This window comes from Dipodomys merriami, unplaced genomic scaffold (genome assembly GCF_024711535.1).
Source record: "Dipodomys merriami isolate MVZ:Mamm:240054 unplaced genomic scaffold, mDipMer1.0.p SCAF_1614, whole genome shotgun sequence".
NCBI classification, from domain to species: domain Eukaryota; kingdom Metazoa; phylum Chordata; class Mammalia; order Rodentia; family Heteromyidae; genus Dipodomys; species Dipodomys merriami.
The window spans coordinates 1-6,223 of NW_027202954.1; positions in this window are offsets into that span (position 1 = coordinate 1).

Genomic DNA, 6,223 nt, shown 5'->3' on the forward strand with positions numbered 1-6,223 from the left:
CAAGAAAAGCAACTATGTATGAGTCATGATATACATTCAAACTAACTTTCAATTTGTAGAGTGGATTTATTGATCTGTTGAGCTTTGTAGCTTCCCAGTGCTGTTTACAGACTATGCTGATGAAATCTGTGTTGAAAATAACAGCTATATTCATTCATTTCAAGACAGTTGGTCAGCATTTGAAAGATTTGTGTGACTCGGAGTGAGTATTTTCCCATTATTTAATGTGTGATGTTAGCAAATGATGCACAGGCAAAAGAAAAAAAAGACTAATGGATTTTAATTCAATACATCCAATCAGAAAATCTTATGGTATAGCTTCAGGCTCATTGCTATGTATATCATTACAACTAAATTTTAAGAGATGACACTACTTGAGTTTTAGTATAGTATTAAGGAATATGTAAGCATTTCCTTTACTGATAATCTGAGAAGGCTACTAAAACTTCTTCCTTTTCTAACTAAGTGACTTTGTGAGGTAGATTTCCTTCATATACTTAAAACAACATACCCCAGCAGACAGAGTGTAAAAGCAGATGAGAATACATGTGTCTTTCATTAGGCTAAAGGATAAAGAGATTCATTAAAGATGTAAAACAATTGTATTATTCTGCTGAAATTTCACCTTTTGTGGAAATTACAGTTATTTTCAATAAATGTATATAAACAAGTACTGTTTTTTTTTTCTTAAGTTTGCAAAACTACCATAAGCACTTCAGTTCTAATTTTTCTTTTGTTTGGGATGTGAAACTAGGACTTGAACTCAATACCTGATGCATTGCTCATTGGATGTGTTCTACTTTTTAACATATCTGTCTGTATCTGTCTGTTTCTTTAGTGTGTGTGTATGTGTGTGTGTGTGTGTGTGTGTGTGTGTGTATCCCCTATTTTTTATTTAATTTATTTTTGTGGCAGTCCTGGGCTTGAATTCAGCACCTAGGCATTGATCCTGAGCTGCACTCTACCACTTGAGTCACAGGTGTACTTTGTTTTTTGTTTTGTTTTGTTTTTTGTTTTTTTTTCTGAGTAGTTTATTGGAAATAAGAGTCTCACTGACTTTCCTGCTCCAGTAGCTTTTTTTTCCCTCTAATTTGTGTTTTTTTATTGTGAAAATACTGTACAGAAGGGTTACAATTACATGAGTAGGGTAATGAGTACATTTCTTATCAAGCATTGTTGCTTCCTCCTTTGTTTCCCCTTCCCCTCCCTTCCCCTGCTAAAGTTGTAAACTGTTTTCATAACGTCTTGTACATATTGTTGCAGTGGGTCCACCTGTATCCCTATTTCAACACTTTGTTTTTCCTTTCCCCTCCACAAATTATACCAACATCCAATACAGTGAAAAGAGGGGTTATATATTGGAAGCCAGCTAGCTTTTAATAGCAATCTATGGCTCTCAGTCTCCCGAATCTGTAGCTAGGATTACTGGTGAGAGCCACCAGTTCCTACCTCTACTTACATTGTTTTTATCAGTTGTGGGGCCTAAACTCTGGGCCTGCGCACTGTCCCTCAGCTCTTCAGCTCAAGGCTAGCACTCTACCACTTAAGCCACAGTGCCACTTCTGGCTTTTTCTACTTATGTGGTGCTGAGGAATCCAACCCAGGACCTCATGCATGCAAAGCAAGCACTCTACCACTGAGCCACCTTCCAAGCCTGTCTACTTACATTTTTAATTAGCTCTTTGGGGGCTCTCAAAAATTTAAAAGTATTAAGAGGTCCTGAGACTAGTATGAGGGCTGCAAAATTAAAATTTTCCAAATGTCAGTGCATTTAAAGATGGGTTTCTCTTTTACTTCTTTGAACTGTCAGTGTGCTTGTCACTAATATCCTCTTAATCTCATTTGGTTTTTTCTATTTCTAATCTACTGTAAAATAACTAGTCTTCAAGTTTTCTACAGAAAGACTGAACATTTCTCAGGGAGGGACTTTCTTTATTCCTTGAGTACAGATTTTCTGCAGACTGGGACATTTTCTTTTTTGTTTGTTGTTTTCAGCCGTGTGTTCTAAGAGTTCAAACTAGACAGTTGTATAACACCTTACTAATAAATGACTACTTAGTCTATGTAAAAGCTTGCTTCCTGATTAGAAAATATTTTCTAATGGCTCACACCTGTAAACCTAGCCACTCAGGAAGCTGAGATCCAGGATCTGGGTTTAAAGCCAGCTCACCAGCAAAGTCTGTGAGACTCTGATCCCCAGTTAACTACCCAAAGCCCGAAGTGGAGCTGTAGTCAAGTGATAGAGTATTAGATTTGAGCTGAAACAGCTCAGGGACAACACCCAGGCCCTGAGTTCATGCCCCATGACTTGCACAAAAGAAAAAAGTTTTTTGAATGTAAGTTCTTAATGTTGTTCTGAAATATTGAGATTGCAGTTAACTATGATGGGCTTTTGGAGTTTTCCACTGTGTTAAAATGAAGATCTGTCATTTACTAAAGCCAGGTGACCTTGAAAAGTTCCTTGATACTGAGCTGTTTTCTCATCTATAAGGTAACCCAATCTAATTCCTCACAGGTTGTTAAAATAAGTACTAAAAGAAATACTGTATTCAGGGGCTGGGAAGGTGGTTCAGTGGTAAAGTGCTTGCCTTGAATGCATGAGGCCCTGGGTTCAGTTCCTCAGCATCACATAAGCAGAAAAAGTTGAAGTGGCGCTGTGGCTCAAGTGGTAGAATGCTAGCCTTGAGCTGAAGAGCCAAGGACAGTGTCCAGGCCCAGAGTTCAGGCTCCACAAACAGAAAAATAAATACTGTATAATAGTCTTAACTAAGAGATACTAATTATTTTCATGATTCCAAAGATATAATAGATAAAAAAATCTTCTTTTTAGATGGCTTAACTTAGGAAACACATAAAGCCATTGTGATGTGTTTAGATAGTTGCATTTTTTTCTAACTAGGCCTCAATATGACAATTGTGTTATTTATAAACTTATTTGTGCAATTAACAGCATTCGTTCATGTAATCAGCATCTCGTTTTGCCCACGAATGGGACTCTTGATCTTTAAATACCATTCAGAGGACTTGGAGGCATTTTCTAAACAGTTGGATTTTTGTCTATTATGTTCACCAGAAATGACTCCGAAAACAGACTCCTTCCCAGCTCCTCTCACACTCTGTGCCAGCCCTCCTCAGTGATATTTGTTGAGAATTCAGCAGTGATGTTGGCATTTAATGATATCTCAATGAAGTATGGAAAAAATGGAAGTAGCTAATGGGCGATAAATTTAGGAACCTGGTGGTGTGGCAGTGTTGGTCATCTTTTTCCATCAGCATCCTTGGTCCTTACCATCCCTTTGCCTAAGAATATGTCTTCCTATTTTGGGAGAGCCCTTCCTTCTTACAAAGTTCCTCCAAAGCCCACACTTTATTATTTTATTTATTTATTTATTTATTGTTGTTTTTGGTGCCAGGACCACAGTTTGAACTGAGCTGATGTCTTACCACTCTGAACCAAGATACCAGTCTGTCTTTTTCTTGCTAAGTGGAGATAGATCTAAACAGAATTTTCTGCCTGGCTGGCTTTAAAGGTCCATTCTCCAAGTCTCAGCCTCCTGAGTAGCTGTGATTATAGCCATGAACCACCAGCACCATCCTACATACTTTCAATGCAACTTCTCCTTACCGCAGTGCCAGTCCCCAAACACAGAGCCTCAGCTAAGTCCTCTAAGACAGAGTTCCACCTCTAGCCTAATACTGGGCCACACTCCTGCCTAATATATATTTCATTCAGTGGAAAGCATTTGACAGTGATCTTCCACCATTGTTTACCTTTGTTTATGGTGGTACTGGGGTTTGAGCTCAACTCACTCAAAGTCAATAGGCAGGCACAGTACCACTGAGCCATGCCTTGGGCCCTTTTTTCCCTTGACTGTTTTCAGGGAGAGTCTGGTTTTTCCTGGATGCAGGCCTGAACTAGAGTTACCCATTTCAGTCTTCCTGTCATTGTTAGGATCACAGGCATTTGCCACTGTGTTCAGCTTCTCTGTTGAGATGGAATCTCCTAAAATTTTCTGCCCAGGTTGGGCTGGAACTGAGATCCTCTTAATTTTGGCCTCTCACATTAATGTAAGAGGATGAACAGATACTACTGTACCAGGCTATGGCTGAGAAGGGGATCTCACAAACTGTGCTGTTAAGCCTGACCTCAAATTATAATTCTCCATTCTCACCTCCCAAATAGCTAGGATTACAGACATGAGCCACAACAGTGACCCATTTCCTTTTTGTTCACAACTCTTACCAAAAAAAGTTTATTTAAATAAACTCAAACATAATACATTGTATATTTGTACATTTGTAAATTCAATGTACATATTCAAATATTAATTATATTCTAAGTACATATTAAATATGTTTAGAACAGAGTGAGATAAATATAAATAAAAAATTCTGCATGCCATTGGATCATTTTGTCAATACTTTGTTATCTCATTATGTTTTCAGATTAATTTCTTGCACCCAGCAGGATTTAGTTGGAATAATTAAATGTTGCTTAAATGAGGTACATAAGTAAGGATGGTATTAATGAGATCACCTTCACAATCCATGTTAAACTTGGATTGCTAAGTCATTTTAATTCTCTCTCTTAAATGCCAACTGAGAGGGACAAATGAGCCATGATACATTCCCCCCTCCCACCAACCAGGGACTTTTGGAGACAATGGCAGGTATAAAGAAGTAATAATTTGCCCTTTGAAGCTATAGACTGGTGATTAATAAATATATAGATTCTAAAGTCTAAAACATTAGGCTGGTTTCAAAGTGGGTGAATGGATAGGATTTAGGTGTGTAAAGAGGAAAAGAATATTTCCTGACAATTTGTTTGTCTGTCTTGATTATAGTTTGCTCTTGACTTATCCTTATGTTTGCATGTTTCTCTACTAAGGTGTTCTGTGTTCCCATCTTCATGATAATTTCAACATTTTCCTTAGCACCCTTCCAACATTTAAGAATCCTTTCTCCCCCTGATTTACACATCACCGTCTCTTACTTGGATCATGGATTATTGACTCAATTTTACTTTCTTGTTTATTCCTAGATTAGTGCTGATAAGTTCTGTACTCAGCCACTAAAGTGATCTTTCTTGGATTTAAATTTGATCTTACCTGTCTCTGTTTTAAAAATCATCAGTAGTTCCTCATCTCTTTGGTAGAAACTTTGAGATATTAAGAGGGTATAAAGGCTCAGTCTTAGCTGGATCCTATTTTGTTGTTTTTTCCTTTGCTTATTCTAAACTTCCTGCTATGCTTTCATCCCCCTAATCTTGGCACTCATTTCCTCTGCCTGAAACTCTTCCCATTTTCTTGGATAACCTGGATTCTCCTGGAGTCTTACTGTCCCAACTTGAATTCCATTTTCTTTTATTCTTTTTCTTTTTTTCTGGTCCTGGGGCTTGAACTCAGAGCCTGGGCTCTGTCCCTGAGCCTCTTTTTGCTGAAGTCTAATGCTCTACCACTTGTGCCACAGTGCTACCTCCAGCTCTTTCTGTTTGTGTGGTACTGAGGAATCAAACCCAGGGCTTCATGCATGCAAGGTAAACACTCTACTACTAAGCCACATTCCCAGCCCTGAATTCCATTTTCTTTATATAATATCTGCTTCATACTCTCCATTCATTCTTCTGTAATGTGGTGCAAAGAACATTGAGAGTGGAGGCCAAGGTTTAACTTCTTATCTTTGCTAGGAGATCTTGTAAAAATTCTTGACCTCTTCCAGCCTGCATTATCTTTATCACACAAGTGTGATAATACCCACTTCTCTTATAAGCCCATTAAGAACATCCATTGACATACTGTGCACAAAAAAATTCTATAAGCATGTCAGCCAAAGATGTTTGCCATGACAACATTGGTGGTGACAACAAGAATGATCCACCCAAGGAAGCATTTAGGTTCACAGCTTGGGTGACCTTCCTGAACCATCCAGGCCAAACTAGTGCTTCCTATGCCTCTGTCCTGGATTGGCACTCAGCTTAAATTGCTTGTAAGTTTACTGAGTGGAAAGAGATGCTTGAACGCAGATCTGGTAAGAAGCTGGAAGCTAGTCCTAAATTCCTGAAGTGTAGTGATGCTGTCATGCTTCATATGATTCCAGCAAGCCTGTGTATGTGGAGAGCTTCTTTGACTATTCTCCTCTGGATCATCTTGCTGTTTGTAATAGGAGATAGTTGCTGTGTGTGGCATCAAAGCTGTGGACAAGAAGTCTGCTGGAGCTGGCAAGG